Source organism: Rattus norvegicus, chromosome 9 (assembly GCF_021556685.1).
Source record: "Rattus norvegicus strain SHRSP/BbbUtx chromosome 9, alternate assembly SHRSP_T2T, whole genome shotgun sequence".
Lineage (NCBI taxonomy): Eukaryota > Metazoa > Chordata > Mammalia > Rodentia > Muridae > Rattus > Rattus norvegicus.
In genome coordinates, this window is record NC_141542.1 from 80,686,584 (window position 1) to 80,710,401 (window position 23,818).

At 42.6% G+C, this 23,818-nt stretch overlaps 1 protein-coding gene across 5 annotated transcripts in view; it reads right to left on the minus strand.

Annotated features, from left to right (window-relative positions):
- Positions 1–23,818, minus strand: part of Klf7 (KLF transcription factor 7) — a 93,658-nt gene that overhangs the window by 51,692 nt on the left and 18,148 nt on the right.

Genomic DNA, 23,818 nt, shown 5'->3' on the forward strand with positions numbered 1-23,818 from the left:
ACAAATACAATTGCTCTCCACTGTGTGGCAAGGGCATGGGCCTTATGATTGCTTAGCATCTCTGACTATCCAGTCAATGTGAGTTCAAAGACAGCAGTTAAGACCTATGAAAGGTGCCAGGTATGGTGGGATATAATTTTAATTCCAGTATTCAGGAGTCAGGGGGCAGGCAGATCTCTCTGAGTGTCTGGCCAGCCTGACTTAAGTAGTGAGTAAAAGAGTCATGAAAGACAGAAGATTATAGCACAACATAAACTTTTCACCAGGTAGAGAGAAACCAAAAAAGTTTAGTTTTAGCAAAAAAATCTTCTACCAAGGTGCTAAGCCCTTGCAAGATGATAAGGACTTGGTCAAAAGTAAGTCTGTATTTCAAAGTTCTCTATTTTGCTACTCCAGACTCTTACATAAAATGAGATTGCTAACTTGCACAATCACCTCACCTCCACCCTCTTCCTCTAAAGGCTTCAAAAAAGAAATGCTAATGGCAATTCAAAATATGACTAACTCCAGATTTACTGCCTCCACGATGCTTCAAATCAGCTAGTGTTCTGGTTATAGGAAGTTATTCTGTTCAGAACATATTCCGATGATATACCAAGTCATGTTGTGTCTGTCAAGGATTTTATTTTGGTAACACTTAAGCCAACCAGTTTTTAGTCAGATTTCAGGTGAGTCTTTGCATTTCTGAATAAGAACCAGATTCATGACCAAAAAAGGAGAAAAAAAAAAGAGCTTTGGGTTTCACCGCTGGTGTGCAATGGCATGAGCTGATGAATGGTTTCCATAGTCACTCAACATTCACATTACAAGTATTCATACAACTACCATGCCTGAAGCAAGGCTCAGGGATTTATATGATAAAGATGTGATTATAGATCCACGTAATGTGGGCACAGAGCACAGTCATAAGCTGAAAGTGGCATGAATTCACAAAGCGGGGTGACTGCAAATGCACTTATAAGTTGTTAAGGGGTCAGTGTGTAAGGAACTCTCACTGTCTAATGTGTGTGGTGCTCTCTAAGGAAGGCTTACTTGAAAGCTAAGTTCTGATGCTTTACTTGCCAACTTAATAAATATCTAGCTTGGTTCTCCCAGGCACTTTATATTACAAACAAATAACCCAATATCTTCTCGGGTTTAGAATATGCAATACCCTCTCTGGACCCCTTTCTGAATTCTGTGCCTGAACATGTCCCCTTTCATTTTTCACCTAATGGGTGTGAATTTTATTACCATCTTTCCACTGTGGAAGCCCTCGGTCAGCACCTAGTAGATTCACTTCTTGTTATAAAATTCTAACCTTTAAGCTCTTAAGCTCCCCTCTTAAACTGTTTCCCACCAAGTACAGTGCCTGGCATCCAACAGGTACTTGGTGTTTATCAAAGATGCAATTACTCTGTACTACTGCTGTGGTCATTATATCTCCTCCACTTGTCAAAAGTCAGTTACCCCAGTAACTGCCCCACCCTCGATCGATATCTAGTGAAGATTAGAAAAAAAAAACAAAAAAACAAAAACCTGGAACATAACTGTATATGTAGTTAGTTCCCTTCCTCTGTGTATGCGCCATCAAAATCTACGTGCCTCTCTTAGTTCTCCAGCACCTTGTAGATGTTTTTCCTGTTATGTTATTATTTTATAACTGGTTCAGTAGAGGAATCCATCATTACTGGGAGCAAGGAAAAGGTATGTTAATGTCCAGATATTTGGAGATTTTTCTAGATATCTATTACTGTTTCCTGGTTTTATTTCTTTGTGATCAAATGACAGACTTTATGGGTATCAAGCCCTTTAGATTTACTGAGGTTTCCATTACAGTGCAGAGGTATGGCCCATTGTGCTGAGGCAGGCAGTTTTAGAAATGACCACTAAAACATGGCTTTGAATATACAATCAGAATCAAGACTGTTTCTTGCCCTTTTGCCCAAAGAGGAGAACCAGAGATTTGAGAGGCTGACATGCTCCAGGTAAAAGTCAGCTGAGTCATGGGTTACTGGATGTCCTTGGGGTAGTTCTCTGTCTCCTGTGCAAGGATTAATGTGACACACCTGGTTGCCGTTGTCTGTGGAAGGAGTTTTACTATAACCCTGTCTATTTATATAGATTTCAATTCAAAGATGTGAAGTAAATAGATTGGTCTGAGGTTCAGATCCCTTCAGATTGTACGTTCTGAGAAGCTGGAATATTTTAAACACACTCAGATACTATTATAGAAGGATTTAAAAAACAGCCTTCTCAGTACCTCCCAGGAGTCTCTGCTAGGAACGAGGAAATATCACAGCTTCTAAAATCTGGGCTGCTTCAAAAAGGCTGTAATTTGTAGGATATCTTCCATGACTGTCAATCAGGAGGTGCAGAAAACTCCACACAGTCACTATGAGGAATTTTTTTTTGTCTTAAGAAAACTAGTCCCTGTGATATCCATTAAAAATAAATACAAATAAGTAGCTTAGATGAAAGACAGACTTTCAGCAGGAACTAAGATGAAGAGTTTAAAGAATTTCCTGTCACGAGTACAGGAACTAAAATGTTACGGGTAAAGAGAGTGTTATGATGAGATTACATCGAAGGAAAGAGCTCACTTGCAAAATCATTTATAAACATCTGTACGACTGCTTTAACCAATGCCTTCAATGTTCAATTTGAAATGGGGTGCTACTATGTGTTCATGGGTTTTAATAGTATCAATTCTACATACCCATATAGGTATATACAGAAAGAAATAAGTTTATATTATGTACAAGTATACATACAGGTATCACCTATAACTCTTCTGTCTTACTGAAAAAACTTAAAGGTTAAGATAGCCCACTAGCAATGGCACAAAAGCTGGGGTTCATAAATATGACCATCCATCAGAGGGAGGTAGAGCACACTGGAAAACCACGTGTTCTATGCACTGGGGCAAAAACTATAAGCTAAGCATAAGATCCCATTGTCTCAGAAAATAATGAAAATGAGGGATGGCCAGAAGGGAAGCAGGGTGCTGTCTAAAGAGGTCTTAGTGGCCAAATCTGGACTATGAGGGGACATTTAGTTAATGATAATGAATTGTAACCCACCAAATAAAACAAAACCCCATGCTACCATAAATGAATGTTTAAATAGAGGGAAAGGCACAGTTTTTCCTTGTATAAAATTATAATTTATGCTCACGGGTTTTATATATTACCAATTCTACATACCCATACAGGTATACAGCTGATAGGAATTTTAAAAAGAGTCATGAAACAAAGAACAAAGCAATAATGATACAATCACGACTCATCAATGGAAGCTCAAGTCAAGAGACAGACATGTAAGAAACAAGGATTTTTCCTCTCAAAGGATGGATGCCTCAACCAGACGTTAAGTCCAAAGACAAAACGTGGTATCTTCAGAATGGGGAAAGAGAGTGGATACCACCTGAACCACTTGATCATAGTTGCATACCAGTGACAACTCATATTGGTAACATGCATCCTCTGTAGGACATGTTCAAAGGGGAACTGCATTATTCTGTGGTATTCCTGCCTAAGGAGCATAAACCCAACCTAATCACGAGAAAACATCAGGCAAGCCTGAGTAGAATGCATTACACAAAACAACCGGCTGGTTACAAATGTCAAGGTCATAAACTATAAAGAGGCTGAGAAGCTATGACAGACTAGAAGAGATGATATAACATTTCAATACAATGGCTCTTAGATCAATAAAATATTGGGAGAACAATGCAATTCAAATAAGATATATATATATACATATATATATATATATATATATATTAGCTAATGGTATTTTCCCCAATGACACCTGGTGATGATAATAATACCACAGTTAGATACAGTGAAGGGAAGGAAGAATGAAAGGGAGCAAGCATCAACAAGCTAGTAATGCCTCTAGGCTATAAATCTCAATAGAGTTCACATGTTTCTTTCTATTCTGTGACACTCCAACCACTAAACTCCGGGTCTGGGTCAGCAGGTGTCAGTTTGATGACACAAATTATGCCTGTCTGCTATATCACCTTGCTGATGGAGGCTTCTTCTATCTGACCTAGTAATACAACTTAAGGTTTGATCCACTGCATCAGCCTGACTCCTGAACAAACCATTACTTTCAGCAAAGGGAAAGACTCTTTCCAAGTGCTAAATGATTCTCTTATATATTTATGAGTCACAGATAAGCTCCGTGAAGACTGTGATATCCCACCTCTGAAATGCATGGCTTCTCTGCCCAGTCTCCTAGTAAATATCATCTGAAAGTGGCTCTGAAACCATCATCCTAAAAGCTCCTCTAATAACTCGCTTCATGCTTTCACAGCCCTTTTGCTTGTTGAAACAAGCTTGTTAAAGGTAATAATCCAAGACCTGGCTTTAGAAAAAGAACAGAAATGCGCTGGTGAACAGGCTCCATGGGTGAAGGCGCTGGCAGCCATTCCCAACAGTCTGAGTTTGGAGTTTGACTCCTAGAACCCATGTTGTGGCAAGAGTGAACTGATCTCCACATGGGCACCTTGACATGACCCTACCCCCCCCCACACAACACTTATATACACACACAGTAAATGATTAATAAAAGTATTTTAAAAAGAAAAGACTTCAAACCTATTACTGCCGTACACTCTGCTTCTATGACAAGTTCCAGAAACCAGAGTTGAAGGAGAACAACACAATTCCAGTCTTGTAGCATATAAGCCCCATCGAAAATTCCCCTCCCACTGGCAGTAAGCACTTACTGTCCTGGGTTCAAGAGAAATGTAAAATATTTGGTTATAGGATGCCAAAGTCGCCAAATAGCTTTTGTCCAACCCATGCCTACTGCATCATGAACTATTCCCAAACCTATCAATGCAGAGGGCAAACTGTTACATCTCCCCTCAACACCTCCCTACAGGGTTTCTCTTGCTCATTTTTCTTCTTGACTTTTCCCCAAGTCCATATACTCAAAGCAACCTTTCCCCTGCCCTCCTACTAATCATTCTTCACTCACATTTCAGCATGGTGCCGATCTCCCACAGGAAGGCTGGTCTACAAAATTGGTACTGAGAAAGTGGACTGATTGCCTGATTGACAAATGTTGAAAGACACTCCTCACCAAGCCTGGACAATGAGACGTATCTGCTAAATGAATCTAAGTGCAGACACACTGGTGGGATGTCTGGATATTTAAGATTATGATCTTAAAAGCACAGAGTGCAGATTCTAGCCTAGGCTTCTCCCCCCACCACCACTCAGATACCTTTTAGGGCAAAATGTTTTAATTTTTATTCTGGACCTCAGTATAAAAATGAGACAAAGACATAGGTGAAGTATTTTTGCTACTACTTAATAACCGAGGCATGACGAGTGGCCCAAAGTCTTGGATCTAAATGTATTCAAGTTAAAAAAAAAAGGAAAAGAAATTACATTTTGCTAATGCTTATTTTTCTGGAATAATGCAAAGTCAAAGGAATAAAAGGGCAGCAGTCAATACCTAATTTGCTAATCAATCCATGGTCATTTGTGGTCCCCTTGCCAGTTGTCCATCGTCACAATAATCCCACTTCCCTTGCCTAGAAGGGTCAAGAGTTAAGCCTACACAGAGATAAGACAATTTTAAGGAAGACATATAGCTGCAGAAACATGGAGAAATCCAGCCTCCCACTTCTTGAAACATGCAAAGTCCTGCTTCCTCTGAGATCAGACCTTGACCTGGTCTTGCTCTTAATGATGGTAATGACTACTGATGACGATGCTCCTGGCAAGGAAGGGGTGAACTCTTGTTCCAAGCAAGAATGTTCACCCAGGTAATTACACACAGGTGAACTGCACTTGGCTGCCCATGGGAACCTCTTCCTGCCAATTATTATATGTGGTTTTGCCACGTGCTATTAACCACAGTGCCACAGTCCCTAAAGAGGCTCATAGAGAGAAAGAGGGGAGCAACCTTTTGCTTTCTCCTAGGAGGGCCCTAAAACTCACTGTGTGTGTGTGTGTGTGTGTGTGTGTGTGTGTGTGTGTGTGTGTGTGTGTGTGTGTGCTTTGAAATCTTCAGACACATCCCAGAATGGAAATTCAGCATGATACCAAACAGGCTACTGATAGGAAGGGAATCAGGTTCCTTTACTGGAGACATTTTCTAAAATATTCTTTCCAGAGGCTTTGTGGGTGTGCTTATACTTAGACTTTTTATCAAAAAAGACTTCATCCAACTCCTGAAATCAACAAAAAGATTCATACGGATTGATATGGGTAAGAACTTCATGGGTTTTCTCTCTTCAAAGGATAGGATCAAAGATGCTGACATATTTCCACTCTTTTGAAATTAGGGCAGAGCTGAAAGGTGGAAAAGAACCAGTGGTGTTTAGTACCATTTTTCTCTGAGGCTGGATGTGAAGAGCCACCACAGACAAACCCAGGAAGCCTGTGGGAGAACCTCAATTTCCGAGCACTAGAACTCTGTCGCCTCAACACTTTAAAATGGGTTGAAGAAGAATAATCTGTCACACAGAACATCCTTCAGGGCAGAATGAGCAAAGGAGCCAGTGTCCAAGCCACCTCCTACAGGCTTAGAAAGTCAGACTCAAGACCATTTTTACCATTTCTTGATTTTTATCACCAGCACATTAGCATAGAAATCTGGAAAAGAATGGATTCTGCCTAGAAGACTCCAATAAGCAAGATACAGTATAAGTAAATATCTTACTTCATGCGTTAGCTACTAGGTTTAAAAAAGAAAAACCCACATCAACAGCACACCCATTGGTAAATAGTATTATTTATTGCTGTCAGATCTGCTGAACTCCACAGAACAACCAGGGTACTGTAGCCAATGAAATTCCTTCTGACTCTTTCTCAGATCCACTGGTTGCCAGAGCTGAAACCAAATTAAACATCTCCCTCTAGCAATTTGTAAATTCTGAGAAACAATGCTGTGAAAATTAATTCTAAACAAACACAAAAGTTAGGAAATTTATATCGAAACCTCTTTAGTGCCTCTCCTCCCCAAATCATTTCCAACATACAAAGAAAATATTTGTTTGTATATTTTTCCTTGGGGAAGCCAGGAAGGAAGGAGATGAGATTAAAGGCCTGGGAAGAGGACGGTGTCTTTGAAATTACTTCCCCTGGGTACAAGATGTACAGCATCCTCAAATACCCCTTTGATCTTCCAAGGGATTTTTAGTTGCAATGCGAAAAGTGGATCCTACAAACCACCATGTTCCAAATTTGACACGAAAGTCACGCAGTGCAGGCAAAGCTGGATTTTGGGTTCTTGAAGGAAGATTCTAGGTTTCCCTCCTTGTCCAACTAGAAATGCCTGATCCTGCCTCTTAGCAACAATTTTCAAAGTAATAGTATCAACCGGAAGCCAGATGGACCAAACACAAACAGACTGACAAAACTCGGTTCTTCGTAGTTTTTTCTGGGTGCAGCCTCCCAAAACAATCCAATGTGAAGTCCAGTCAGCCCTCAGAAAGGTTCCTCACTGTTCCTCAGACACTGAACAAAAATTAAGTTCCAACTTAGGAGTGATTAAGATACTATTGCACACCAATAGCTAGACAGAGAGATGATTCCTTGTCTCCTCTAGGCATCTCTTCCAACCAAGCCACCATTTAGGACCAAACAGGTGAGAATACTATTTGCTACTAAGTACCCTAAAACCAAGTTTCATAGATGTTCCAACTTTAGTCATTATTTCATTCTCATGCACATAATAAACAGCCTGCCTTAAGAGTTGAAGAAAATTACTCTATACACTGCTGTCAAGAGCAATGGTCTATATCTGAAAATTAAACAAAACAACTCCCTAAGGTAGTGGTTCTCAACGTCCCTAACACTGTGACCCTTTAACACAGTTCCTCGAGTTGTGGTGACCCCAACCATAAAATTATTTTGTTGCTACTTCATAACTGTGAGTTTACTACTGGTAATGTAAATATCCGGTATGGGACCCCAAAGGGGTCTCGAGTTGACAGTCCTAAAGGAAAAAGTAAACTCCAGTTGGTGACAATGCTAAGCCATTCCCAGACAGGAAGAAGAGCTTCTCACAGAGCCCATGGACCTGGGGAAAGACCTCTTTTCTGCAAGATGGTGTCCCAAGAACAACAATGAGCCTGACGGTTTTCGGCGTCACCATTAATTTTCCATAAAGAGCAGTTTTCTTGACGAGCGAGCGCTTGTGTCAGGCAGGGCCTGATGCTTCGGAAACCTGTAATTATTCTTGGCTCCCCACCCCCCACAGCCTCTGCACCTGTGTCAGTTCAAGGCACCAGCTGGCCACGTTGTGCCTCCTGCCTCTTAAGAGAGGGGTGGGAGGGGGGCATCACTGAAAACCCAAACTCATGCTACTCACTTCCTCCAAAACGCACAAACAAAACAAAAAATTTTAAACGCACCAATCGCATTCCCTACCCCCCACCCCAACATGCCTTGCCAAAAGAAACAAATAAACACTAATTGGCTAGAGAGCTCTCTCTCATTCAAACTAAAATTACTGAAAAACACAGTTAACGGGGAAAGGTCTGACAAGGGGTTATTAATCCTGTTTTACAGCTCACTCGTACACAGCCCACCCGTTCCGATTAACCCTGTACGCACACTCACACACCCTCCACAAACTCCAGGGGCCTCCTTCCTGTCAGCGGCCAGGATGGGAACATGCCGAAACGATGACATCATCTCCCCTTCCTCTCCCAGGTCACTGCTCAGCCTGACTGGGGCTACTGGGATTATTTCTTATTTATTTAGTAAAGTCGTTTCACTGACACCCTCCTAGAACACTGTTCCAGCCTTCTCAGTTGGGTTAATTAAATATGCCCTTTCTCTACTCTCCGTAGTACACACACACATACATGCATACGCACACACAATTACTTCTTTGACTCAAGGCACCAGTGCACACATGTACCGTGTCCTCCTCTCCCTCTCAACAGCTTGAATTTCCCGAGAAGAGGAGGTTCAAAGTCCACTGGGACCCTCGGTGGCAGATGTAATCTAGTTGCTGACAATCACAGAAGACACTCAGAATGCAGCTTCCAGGAACCTCTGGTGCAGAATGTTACAGACAATGCAGGGTACGGGAAGAGTGTTGTACTTCCTCAGACCATGGAAAATGCCAGCCAGGGGCACAGGAAAGCAAGCCCTAAACTGCTTTTCTTGCCCAACAGATTTTGTGTAACTGTGTGCCTGAGGAATCAATTTCCTAAAATATTTAAAACGGCCACGTGACAGAGCAACCTTAGCCTCTCTGAGCTCAGTTCTCATCTACTGGAGGAATGGGGTGAACTTCTGAAGCATGCACTGTCTGTGGGACATGGATGGCTTGAAGTAGCAATGGGAAGATCAGAGCAAGACGGAAACATAGAAGGCAGGGTCAGAGTATGAGACGCCCACTGTGAGGGGAAGGGGTTTGGAGACCTGGACTGTGGCATGAGACCCCAACGCCTCAGACACTCAGTAATCCTGGCTTACAGAAGGCTACGATCTTGTTTTTCTTGGCTCCTCAAGGTTATCAACTTCATAAAGTATCTCAAACGTGAACTTAGCGAGAGTATGAGTGTGACAAAGACATCTGGACTCATTCCTGACTGGTGGCCTGCCACATCCATTTGTTCCATGAGTGAAAGGGTGGGCGAATGCAGGTATGAATGGATGGATGGATGGATGGATGAAGGAAGGAAGGAAGGAAGGAAGGAAGGAAGGAAGGAAGGAAGGAAGCAGCTCTGATTCGATCGAACAGCCATCAGTGATCACAATCCTGGAGACAAGCGTCCAGGAATGTGATGAACTCAAAAAAAAAAAAAATTCTTCACTGAAAAACACCAGAGACAGGGTGGCTGTCCGTGTTCAAATTTCTTAGGAAGCTTTAACTGTAAGTATCATGTCTGCTTCAGGGCTGTTTAGGATACGTTTATATGTTTACAGTTCAGAACAAATCCTATTCTAAGCTGAGAGGAAATTTTACTTCATGGAGTAGCCCTGGAATATGTACCTGAGTGGAAGAAAAATCCATTTCCTTGGCCCACAGAATTGCCATCTCCCTTGGCCATCTCCTTCTCTTGCTTCTAAAACACTGAGAGCAGCAGGTTGGACAAACAGACACCATGCTCTTCTTGCCCCCCCACACACACCCCGGCCTGTGAATCTGGCTCACTGTCTACTTTTTCTGCCTCACCCCTCAGCTTTCTTTCCCCAAGCAGGGTTCTTGCTTCTCTATAAAGCGTGTGAACCACATGTTCAATGGCTCCTCTTCAAACTTCTGCTGCTAATTCACTAATGGCCTGCCATCCTCTACTGCTTCACTATGGCCCCCGCTGACCTGCCTTTCTCCCTGTTTCTCTTTCACTCACTGCATTCCTTGGGCAGACATCATTCTAAGAACAAGTACCTTTCTGAGCCTAGTACCAGTTCCTGCCCTCTGACTGCCCGGTGTGTAGGCTCCTGGGTTACTGCACATCAGCACTGTTTAGCCTAGTATGTTTCAGTTCGTCTTTACCTACACAGTCCTTCTTTGGCTTGCCTGAACAAACCAGCCCAGAACGCCCCACCCATTCATCTCCATACTACTTCGTTTTATGTGCAACTTAGTGTTTACAAAGTTCCGGACTGATCTCGGCTTTCCGCTTTCGTGTTGAACTGCCCATCTTTCCCTACAAAGAAGAGCAGTTCAGAGAAGAGACTCTAATGTACCAATTAGCCCTGGCACACAGCAAAATGCCTTTAAGGAGCCTCTAAGATACTCTGGTTGAATGAACAAATGAAGCTATGTCTCAACTCAGAGTTTTAGGTAACGCTTGAGATGATCTCTGGAGCCAGGAACTCCATCCTAAAATGGCATCACATTGATGTGAAAGGTACCATCATTTCGCCTAGAAGGCACCTGCTGCCGATTCACACTCATCAAGCAGGAGGGAAAAAGTCTCCTCTGAAGACAAAGAAACCTTCTTGGCTTGCCCATTCCAGACAGATACAAACACCTGCCTGTTTCTTCTCTGCAGTCCGTATTGCATCATGAACTTCCAGTGCCACTCAGATCAACAAAACCCACCCCTCTCGGCACCCACATGATGGAATTATTTCTTATTTATTTAGTAAAGTTAACCGCTGTCCTGGGGGAACAGGGGGACAACGGAGAGGCTCGACCCACTCTATAGCATTTATTCCCATTGCTGCTATCACTAATGGGATGTCCATGACGAAGGCTAATCTGCCCACTGGACTCCAAAGCATGAAACACCTAACAATCTGGCCTCAAGGATTAGCAGCAATATAACCATCAAACCATAAGTAAGACGGTTTTCCATGTAAGAGTCCATTGCAGCCTGGACATGTCCAGCCACCACAGTTTTCTGCCATTCAGACCCATTCCGTGGGTGAGGTCCTTCGAAATTCTTTTGTTGGTTCCTTTGTCTATCTTTCCCATCATTTCCTAACAAAGAAGCATCTTCTTCCTCTCTGTTCCCTTTCAGAATTTTACATAAAAAAAGATATCTCTACTGAGAGGTACTATTTATTTCAAGGCATTATTCCATGGGTACAGGCTCTCAAACACTGGAAGTGAGCCAAAATTCAATTAACAGTGGATGGCGTTTGAACCAGCCTGAGCTGGAGGTGAAAATATTGAAAAGTGTCTGTACAGGATTCCCTTGAATGTGTGTACGTGTTTGCACGCACACTACTGACAGCAAGCGTATATTCCTTTTAATGCATTTCAGATGCCTCTTCCTAAAGCTGCCATGGTTGTGAGTCACAAACCTGTTCCTTTTCGAATTCATTATGTTAGGCCCTGGGAATCTTCCACAGGCTGCCTGGGAAAAGATGAAAGAGATGGTTCTCCACCGTGTAAGGAAAAGGCCCACTTCTGAACCACGTGTGAGGATGGTGCAGGTTTCAAATTAACCATCCAACCCAAGTTGACAGGAAGACTCAACTGCTGGGACCCTGAAGTTTGGATTCCCGTCACTCTGGCACCTCACTTAACCTTACGTGGCTTGACTGATATCGGATGACATGCACTTTCAAGCACACCAGACTCTCATTGAAGAAGAGACACTAATTTGAATCATCACTGCAGTCCGTCCTCTCTCCCCCTTTGTTCCTGTCTGAACCAATTTCCATAGAGTTTCAGAGACATCATCAGCCCATGCGAAGGGGAACTCCCAAAGGAATGAGAACTGCATTAGCTGTGGAAGGGAAATCTAATTTCCAATCCAGTTGCTTTGTTGTTTCAACCTCCAAGGAAGGTTGCTACGTATGCACAACCCAAATTAAGTTTTCAACCATTACCATGATAAAAAAAATTAATAATAATAATAAAAACTCTCAGGAGAGAAAAATGGCCCTTGGTACAAATCTCCTCACAGGATGAAGGTCAGTGCCACAGGACTTTGTGGGTGGTCTGAACTTGAGGTTTCAATCATTTTATCCAATAAAATAGCTAAGGACGTGCAAAGCATTGCACAGGACACTTACCACTTAGAGTGAACTAATTCTTAGTCAAACGAGGTAGTATTGTAAGAATTCTTAAAGTATTTTGTTGACATACCTCACAGAAACATATTATAATGGCCCAAATTACAGATTTCTCTTTGGTATGACAAGATAAGCCAATGTGATTTCCTAGTGCCCTACTTACTGGAATAAGGCTCATGGCAAGACACCAGGGTGACTACGTCATTAATTAACCTGAACCACATACCAGAACATCACTGCTAATAAACTCGCCCATAAAGAAAACATGTTTTCTCTACTGAGAATCCTGGAATGTGGGGCCCCGGCAGACCCATTACCTTAATTAAGGGGAATTTTGATGTTTTGCATGAACGTCTTACCATTGCAAGTTTGGTCAGATTTGGTTTGATCTTCAATGACTCAACATTCTTCTTTGCACGTTTTGAAAAACAAAAGTGATATCTGCACTCTCAGCATTTGTTAATGCCCCCATGAATGGAAGGGTCACTGTCTACAGAGTTCTTAAAAGTACACTGCGAGCTGACATTCCCTGATTTACTGATTCAGAAACCTATAGAAACCCACCATTTCTCTCTACAAACAAAAACCAAAAGAAACTGGCAGACAAGGAACAAAGTCATAACGAGAATACAGAATTTTTATTAATGAATCCAATATTTTGAGTGTAGGACTCTGCATATTCGATCCACACAATGTGAATCACCTGAATTATTTTTCAAACAGAGTTAATGTTCTGAAAACCACCTAAAAATGTTTATCAGTATTTTCACAATCTCACACCTGGGAGTCCCCTTGTGAGGCCCTATAGGCTTCTAGGATTAAAATTGCAATTTATAGGGAACCTGACCTAGTAAGAAAATTGGTATTTCCACATTTACACAGCTAAATCAACAGTAAACCCAGAAATAGAATCAAAAGGTTTCTGGCAAATAACAATTAGGTTCAACAATTCTGGTCCAACCTGGACCCCTGATTAAGGATCTCGGTGGAGTCTAAAGCTTCAACACAGGATTCCTCAGAAATGTTTGAGGAATAAGAATTCCCGATGAGGGAATGGGATCTTTCCAGCTCCAGGAAATCTGAGGCCCTTGTCTGATCTCCTTGGGCATCCCATCAAACACTCTCGAGCACACACACACACACACACACACACACACACACACACACACACGGGGGAGGTGTGTGTGCTAGAGAGATGGCTCGTCAGCTCATTGGTTAAGAGTTCACTGTTCTTAGAGAGAACACAAATTTTGTTCCCAGTACCCCTGTCATGCAGTTCCCAACTGATCACATCTTGAGATTCAGGGCAATCCAATGCCTCTGGCCTCTGAGGACACTCAAGTGTACATACACACTCCTACACAGATACACATGGATACACATAAACAAAAATAATGAAAAATAAGATTTTAAAAATAATTTTTAAAAAAGCAGAGGAGGAGAAGGAGGAGAAGAAATGAAAGCAATGGAAAAATAGAGCAGCAAGCCTCTTCCTTCAGAATGTGAAGATCCATCAAACATTTGCCCCTGCTTTCTACCTGGAATGTGAGCATTACTTTCAAAGCATCTTGACTGTAATCATCTGGTAGTAACACACTAAACTGGGAAAGGACACTGTAGATGAAGTGTTGAGTGTAGTTCAGACATGGGTGGTGGCAGATCATGTTAGCATCTTTGGGGAAAGGGATAACCAGACTGTCCTGAATAGCAAAGTCTTTCAACTTTAGGACTTTTTAAAGCATATATTATCAAGGGCAATATGGAGCAAAGAATGTAGACCAAAGTCAGGAGAACTTTCACCAGATCCTTTTACTTAAATTGTGTGTCCTTCAGTGAGTCACCTTGAACTTATCCAGCTAAAGGTGTTAATAAAACAGACTAGCTATATACAATCCTCTTCAATACCATAAAAATCCCGATTGTAGATATAATGAACTTCTTATGGCCAAATCTTACCTGTCTATAAGAAACTAAGTACGATGGAGATGCTATTTACCGGTCTGATCCCACCACACATAAAAGCCCAGGAATCTCAATCATTGACTTGAAACTACAGCATCTAGCCCATCTCGCAGACAAAGTCCAACTGTTACCCTGTCACAGACAGTATTATTTCTGTACATAACTGCCTGTAGGCATTCAGTCCTCTTCCTGATAAACCAATAGTTCTCAAATACAAACAGGGCCAAGGAAAATAAGATATATTAGGGAAAGGGATAAGGTGGCAGGGAGGGGTAGGGACTGTGGTAAACTGGATGGCAAATACCATCTCAAAGAGAGAGAGACTACAATAGTTTCAGCTGGCTGATATCATGTGGGAAATGAAGACCCAATGTTGACCCCTGCCCCCCTTTTTAAAAGAAGCTTCAAATTTAAGGCTATCTAAAATGTCCTGAGTGCTTAAACTATTAAAAACTAGAATGTACAAGACAAGTGTATGTCCCGCAGGAGGCACGGAGGCTTCTGTTTGAAAAGGAGAAGAGGGCGAAAATCCAGGCACATCTGTACTGTTCTTTCCTGCTGTGGACTCTGGCTCTGAGGTACCTACCAACTAGGAAAACCCAAACCATTCTCCATTTCCTGAGGAAATGCCCCTTTGGAGGAGAGACCCGCTGGAAGGGGTACTGAGCATGCGGCATTGCATGCTGGGTAATGCAGTCCTGGATGCAATCTCTATTCCTGAGCATCTCAGCACAGGGATACAAACTTCGGAGGCAGTAGCAGGCAGACACCATGACAACACACAGCCACCCTGAAGCTTCAAACTTCTGCTGAGCTCAGCCCGGTGTTTGGTATAATTAGCCGCTGTTCAGTAAAGTAACTTTTATATGAAAACATTTTTGTATGCAATAAAACAGTCATTTATGAACTTGATGCCTATGTTTTAATGTAATTTTTTGGTACTCTATATACCTTTCATATTTAATTGTTTTATACAATTTCCTATGTGTACACTTTGCATATGGACAACTCAGACTGCTCACCTTCCTAGCAGCCATGTCTACCCTCCCCACAAACCTCTCCCACTTTCACGTGAGTTCATACCTTTCTGCTTTGTTTTGTGAACCATCAAGATTAACCCGGGCCATCCATATCTGGAGCTACACCTCTTAGAGCCCGGTGGGCTCAGCAGAAGGTTCACAGCTAAAGACATGCTTTTCGGGCTGGAGAGATGGCTCAGCGGTTAAGAGCACTGACTGCTCTTCCCAAGGTCCTGAGTTCAATTCCCAGCAACCACATGGTGGCTCACAACCATCTGTAATGAGATCTGATGCCCTCTTCTGGTGTGTCTGAAGACAGCTACAGTATACTGATATAAATAAATAAGTAAATAAATAAATAAAATATTTTTAAAAAGACATGCTTTTCTTTCAACTGGATGACAAATGTTAAAGATTTTTATTAGTACAGCCATGTCTGTCTCTTATTGCATGTTCTTCTATGAGGGGACTGAGACTCTCTGAGAGGTAGGACTGTCTAATAGGATTATGACTGAGGAGAAAGAAGGTTCTGGTGGGATGATAGGCTGCTATCTGAATGGTAGTAAATCATTAAGAAGCAGGGCCTCTGTCTTTCACTGCTATGAAAGTATTTCAACACGCGCTTTGTGAATTTCTACTTTTTATTTTAATCAGGCACTGATGGGAAACTGAGGGGCTCCTGTACCTCCTTGTAAGTTACCCATGGTGTATTATACTGGTGTTTCCAATCCAGCTATGGCAGCCAATGGCCCTTCTGCTCCTGGATAGCCATTCAGGATCAGTCAGGACATCTGGCTCAGGAGCTGGGACTGTGTTTGTGTTTAGAAATACAAACAGAAGGTGACCTGGCATCTATGTAACTAATAACTGGGATGGACTCATTGCTAGGGCAACACAGAAAAGGAACCAATGTATGACAGTGGAATGACAAAGTCACACTTGAGGTAGACCCTGACAAATGACAGTGCTTTTGCAGCGTGGAGGACAGGACAATGAAACTCTAGAAGGGTAGGCCCCACGGTACAGGTGAGGAGGCATCAAGGCCACAGTGTGGACTAGGGAAAGAGTTCCAGTCTAGGGGATCCGACACACATGATCCAGACTGGCAAGCAAAGCACCAGCCAGGCCCGGAAAAGGCCAGGGGCACTCAGCTTCGGGTCACATGGTTGGCTTCCTCGGTTCTGCTGCACTGGGACATCCTTTGAAAGGCTCTGGCTGCTTCTCAAGATGTTCAGTGGCAAATCAGGGAAGTGGTATTTCTGAAGCTACATTTCACAAAGGTTTCTCAGGCATCGCTTTTCCAGATTTGTAATCCCAACATAAAGTACATTCATAACAAACACAAAATAGAATCAAACCACAGTAAGAAATCAACACAGATATACCCCTACCCACAAATATCTTTAAAATATATATATGTGTGTGTGTGTGTGTGTGTGTGTGTGTGTGTGTGTGTGTGTATGGGGAGAGAGAGAGAGAGAGAGAGAGAGAGAGAGAGAGAGAGAGAGAGAATGAATGAATGAATTAGATCATGGGAATAACTTGTCCCCTACACAAAAATTTTTCATACAAGGAGAAATCTTCCTACAAAACCCTCAAAAAGGTTTGGTCAAAGATCCAACCACAGGTTCATGGCCTAAGTGTGTTTTTCTCTTTTGCAACATCTCACTGTGGATGTTTTTCTGGCTTTCTACGTGAAGAGGAAACCTCTCCCATTCCTGTAGGCCGCAGTTTTTGACCCGTCTGTGGCAGCCAATGGCATTCAAGGCTCCTGGGAGCCATCACCAGATGCAGGGTGGTGCTATAGTTCCAGCTAGGGCACCTGGTTATGGAGCTGGGACTCTGCTACAGCTCAGGTTCAATGCTGGCCACCTAGGAAGGGCTCCAGACAGAGCTCCCTCATTCACCATAGAGTGCTCAGGCATGCCTGACCTTTGAAAATCCAGCTCCAGCCTGAAGCTTCCAGACTGAAAACAAAAGTCCCAGGGCTGCAGGGAGTTGGAAGCAGCTCACTGCATGCTCCAGGCCCAGCCCCCACACGCTTCTCTGTGACTGCAGCTGGCAAAATCAATACAGCAGCATTATGGACTCTGCAATATCATGAGAGAGCTTCAGTACTACCTACATGGAGCGAAGTGGGGGAGAGAGGGTGGCAGATGCAAGAGAGGATGCTATCGGGCTGGAGAGATGGCTCAGCCGTTAAAGGCTAGGCTCACAACCAAAAATATAAGAGAGGATGCTATCTTACACTAACCATGCCAGGGAGGCAGCAGCCCTGACGGGACAACAGAGGAACCCTGTGTTCCCTTAAAAGGGAAATTCTCCAGGTCCAAATGTTGTCACAGTGCACTAAGAACAGCTACCCAGGCAAAATCCAGGAGGCAGAGTGCTGGTATCTGGTAGCTTCTTGAATGTCGAGGAGAAAAATTCATGCCAAGGGGCTAAGGCAAAAGTTCGTAAAGTGCATCAAACACACATGACGTCCCCTCATCTGCAGCGATACATGCTTCAAGTATCTCCTGTCACTAATTTTCCACTCAAATTTCTTGAGTCGCCTTCAAGCACCAAAATGAACACTTTTGTTTTGTTTAGTTTTGCTTTCACCAGGACAAAAGGCGGAGAAGACATTATTAAACCTGTGCCAAGACACTTGGCATTGCCATCTTTGAGTCATTTCCACTTTGCCTAGGACTCTAACCCCAATGGACACCATTCCCACTGTTAGGTCTGATGATTCAATCCCAAGGTCAAAAATCACCACCAAAGCCCATAATTCTCAGTGAAATGAGACTCCTAGTGTTTGCCTTCATGAGAAATCACGTTGTCTTCCAACACCACACCTCAGTAGTGCTAGTGACAAGTGTCACTAAGGGTGAACAAATTAAGTTTTCAGATACATTGCACTCCCCGTGTCCAAGTCACAGCCTCACTCAGCTTCTCAGCTTCTCGCTTTTGAGTCTAAATAAAAGTGAAGGCATTCCCTACTGTAAACCAGACATTAGTTCAGTCCATTTGCTGTTAAGGGAGAACTAAGTAGAATCAGACTCCAGTAGCCTGTTCTGCTTGTTAACATTCACATCTGTCAACAGATAACAATGGCATCCTGCTGATCAGGCCTCCAGCAGAACTTCAGGACTAGAACATTCACCACAATCTACCTTCAGAAACTACCCACCGCCAGGATGGCCACAAGCCACCTGCTGCTTTTGTATTTAGGGACTTTGGTGGTGCTATTCACTAACGCATCATCAGGGTCTCCTCTTGTCTAGCATGATTTACTAAGTCACATAGAGACATCTATCAACTTTTCCTTTTCTTCATCCCTCTTTCTCCCACACAAGGGAAGAAAAATAAAAAAGAAAAAAAGAAAAAGAAAACTTTAAACAACACATTGATTCAATGCTAATAACAACATTCAATTCTAGAATGTGGGAGGCTCATTTTTAGAACAACCCCTCTCTACCTCAGACATTAAAATCTACTCACTTTATCTAAAATGGAATGGTATTTGTTTATAATCTGCAGGCCTCTTCGAATAATGTCTAGATTGTTTCTAATGCTCCTTACAGTGTACGTGTTTAGAGCTGGCCACTGGGCCACATTCTTAGGAAAGGATTTGGAATTACAAAAAAAAAAAAAAAAAAGGGATGAGCACATGCTCAGTTACAGATGTTACTGTCTAAAAAGTTTTGACCTATAGTTCAAATAGATACACAAGGCCACCATACTGAAAATATGGAGGGTGATAACATCTTGGTTTAGCAACATGCAGCTTAACATGGAGAAAGGGATTTTATACAACCTAAGGAGATTCAAAATAATGAAACGCAGATGTTCGAGAGTTCCAAGAATTATCAAATATCTGTTCCATTTTAGAGTCTTTCTGAGTAGTAACTATAAACTTCTGGGGAAAATTCTGAGAGATCAGTTTTGGGAAGATGGGTAGGAAAGTTCCTTGGCTATGTCAGATGTATCCGTGGACACCATCCACTCTTGGCAGCCCATTGCTTTCCTCCTGTTCCAAATGATACTTCACTCTTTCATATTTATTTTCTTCTCTTCTTGTCCCACCTCTACACACTAAGCTCCATGGAGCAGGGCCAATGCCCCTTTGTTTCACTAGTGTCCTCAAACACACTCCACAGAGCTTAGCCCTGTCATCGAAGAAAGAGAAGAGTCAAGGGATGGAGGAATTGAAGGAAGGAAGGAAGGAAGGAAGGAAGGAAGGAAGGAAGGAAGGAAAAAAACAAAAAAGGGAAACTCTGAGTTACAGCTGTAGATGGAGCAGGCACCCCTTCCTTGTCAAGCATCCACTGGTTTACTAGGGACTAGGAGTATGATGTAAAGTGAAAAAGAACAGGCAGGTAGCAGGTGGGCAGGCAAAAGTGTGGGAAGCCAGGGAATCTCGTGTTCTAGTTGCTCTGTTTAAACTACCTGCCCACTAAGACTCCTGGCAAATGCTCCTTTCATTTTCCCTCCATCTTCTTCTTTTAGGCAAAGTCATTCCCTAAATCATTCCCTTTAACTAGCTCCATTCTACCACTCTCCCAAATACTAAGAGGAAATATTCCCTTGAGTCCTACTCCCGAGCAAGGACAATGTCTGCTGGCGCTGATTTCTAGTTCCCTTCTCTCCCTCAATGATCCTTGTTTTCCCCAACCTTCCCATCACATCCTCTGGAAAGCTCCGCCTTATTTTAGCCTCCATTTTCTTATGGGAGGTGTTTCCCTTGTCCTATGGTTCCAAGAGAGCTTCACTGACATAAGGAAACCCTGCTCGACAGAATTCCTTCTATCCCTTCACCCACTGCTGCCCAGGAGAAATGAAAGAAGGATGAGGAAACAGGTCAATGCATGACTCTCCTATCCTGTCCCTACCCATCTCTCCCTCTCCCCGGAGAGCTGTCTTCTCCTGGGTCTACCCTCTTCACGAGCCCAGACACAGTGACTCCACTGAGCCCAGATAGCACAGACAGACAAACAATAAGCATCTGCCCAGTGGAGACTCAAGCCAGGGCAAGAAGTGGCTAGAGATAGGGACATGGGGCTGAGATTGCTCCTGCGGTGTCTGTGTGCGGCCTGGGCAATAACACAACTGGTATTTGACATGCACCTGTCTAGCTCCCGTGTCGTCTTCAGGAAGGCTCTAGGAAGAAGAATGGTCCATTTATTGCCCCTGCTGAAAAAGCAGCAAGTATTATTTTTTTTTTTTGGTTCTTTTTTTCGGAGCTGGGGACTGAACCCAGGGCCTTGCGCTTCCTAGGTAAGCGCTCTACCACTGAGCTAAATCCCCAGCCCCTAGCAGCAAGTATTATTATAACGCTCTCTCAATGGTCCAAACCTCCTAAGAACCCTGCTCTCATGTAAGCTAACACATATGACTACACACACACACACACACATACACACACACACATACACACACACGTACACAGACACAGACACACACATGTACACACAGACACATACACACATATATACACATACATACACATATACATGTACATAGACACACACGTACACACAGACACACACACATGTACACACACAGACACACAGACACACACACACATGTACACACATAGACACACACACATACACACACAGACACACACATGTACACAGACACACACACATACACACAGACACACACACATATATACACATACATACACATATACATATACATACACACATGTACACACATACACATACATACACACACACACACACACACACACACACACACACACACACACACAAACATACACGAAGACATAGCTGGCTCATCATTCCATTACCTAGACTGCTCTTTAAAAACTAAAAAACTCTTCTTCCTCCCCCAAAACTGTCAATAAGTGTTCTCATATGGTTTTGATTGAAATTTTATGCACTTCAGCATCCACAACAGATATTTTTTATTACTTTGTCTTGTACGCAGAAGGAAAGTGACTGGCTTTTCATTTTCAGAGCAGAAAGGTACAGAGGCTGGGCCCCTCCCCCACCTCAGCCACAGCCCTTCTTTCTCATAAAGGCAAGGTTTTTCTAGGCATTCCTCCTACCACACCCACGCCTCCTAAGAAATGCCTCAAAATAAAACAAGTCTTAGGATGAGTGTGTAGGCCCCATTGGAGGAGGCTAAGTAAAGGACACATAAGTCCCTTTGTACCCTTTCTGCAGCTTCCCATGAGTCTGTAATTATTTCAAAATAAAAAGTTCTTTAAAAAAGAAGCAAGTCCATGCTTTAAGGGCCAAGGCACAGTGGGGGGGTCCCTAATGTAAGAGAAAGGGGACCTACTTAGGGAGAGCAAAGATTTACAAACATCACCACTTCTGGCCTGCCTACTTCTATGGTCCCAGCCAGTTTTTGAACTATTTTAGGATATATTTGATTTTTAAAGAACATAACAGTGTTTTCCAATGAAGCTAACTGTCAGAGTTATGAGCTTTGAATGTTGCTACTTGATCTGAACCATTTAACATTTTTAAATAGTTGAGCCTTTTTATCCTCTCTTAAAAATCAAAAGTAAATCTTCAAAGTATACAAATATTTAAGTTTACAGAGAAAGGTTCAGCTCTCCAGATGGAGTTTATCCAACTCATAACTCAAGCATTTTATGGCCACACTTGCCTAAAAATCATATTGGTGGCTAAACCTAGTTGCATGCTCCAGTGTTCTGTAGCATTCCTGATGCTACAGCTCAGGTTCGGGAAGGTGAGCTAAATGTGCGTCCCAAGAAATCCCTGGAGAAGTGTTCAGGAGGCTGATGACTATTAGCCCAGCTTCAGCTCTTGATGACTATTAGCCCAGCTTCAGCTCTTCTTCCTTGTGGAAATCTACAGCCTAGATCAATCAGAGCTGTGAACTTCAGAGACCCTCAGTGGATTCTACCTAAAGTCTATCTACTCAAGCAGACAGACCAAGAAAGTCCTGGTAGATGACACAACTGCCCAATGTCATCCTGAAATTCAAACTTTCACTTTGAAAGGACATGAAGGGACAGCTTTGCCTAAGCCAAAAAGATAAATGGGCTAAATGCCCAATGGCCCAGCATCCAAGCCCAGTCCAGTGTTTATTTGAACATTTAATATTGTTATTCTACCTCCGTTTAACCAGGGAACTACAATTCTTAAATTCTGATTGTTTTCTCTTTTTAATTTGTTTGTTTGTTTTAGCCCCTCTTGAATGCTGAGATCTGTCAGAAGATTTTTGTCCCTCATAGCAGCATCGGGCTGGCAGTAAATGGTAGCTTACCCTTTAAATGGGCAAATACCATACACAGCCAATGTTATCACCTCTCCATTAACTTCATTCTGCCAGACTCTCTCCTTGGCTCCTAATATCCATGCCTATGGCAACAGCACTCTTCATTTGCTAATGTCTAGCATGCCAGGAAAAGACTCTCCTTAGCCCTTCTATCCAGCAAACTCCCCTGTCTAAATTCTTGGTGCCCTGATCATGTGCTACATACCCAATCTTTATTCTACCATCACCCACAACCACCTCACGTAATGTCTTTGTTTTGCTTATAATCACGAGAGAAAAGAAATGTCTAAACACCCTTCTTGCTCTACCTACAGCATGTGGACTTTCCAGCAGCTAGTAAGGGCGGACATCTGCTTTCTCCTAGGTCACATCTAGTCACATTGGTTTCTTAGACAAGAGTAAGAAATCAGAGTCAGCGACATGGCTCACTGGGTAAAAGTACTTTATGTGCAAGGCTGACAAGACAACCTGAGATCAAATGCCTAGACACACACAGACAGACAGACAGGCAGACAGACACACACACACACACACACACACACACAATAATAATAATAATAATAATAATAATAATAATAATGTTTTAAAATCTTGTAAAACAAAGAATAAGAAATTAGCGGCATGTGTTTTGGTTGCGGGACACTGAGACATAAATCTCAAAATGATAAACTTCCTTCCTGCTGGGTAGCTTTCATAGTGGAAGGCACTATCTCCATAGCCACTGGTAGAGAAAAATCAACAATGGACCTACCCAGTGGTAGACCCTACATACTGCAAAACCCTGCCCAGCAAGCTGTACCTACTGGTGGCATGACCATTATGGAGGTAACCAACCACCTTCCGATTTGATTTGAGGCCCATTCTTGCCTGATACTATCCAAAAGTCCATAGCTAGGTAGGTCACAGGCCTTAATGTAGAACTTTCTGGTATTGTTTTGCTAAATGCTCATGTTGCCAAAACTGCCTTCTAAATAGGCGTTTATACCCACAGATTAGGAAACTCCGAGTTTTAGTCAGAATGGCTTCTTTTTCACTGGGCAGCAGTCAGTGCCAAGACCAATCACTGGTTACCGATCACTGAGAATGAGTGACTGCTGAATGCTGGCATAGTTAGCTTCAGCTGTCAACTACATA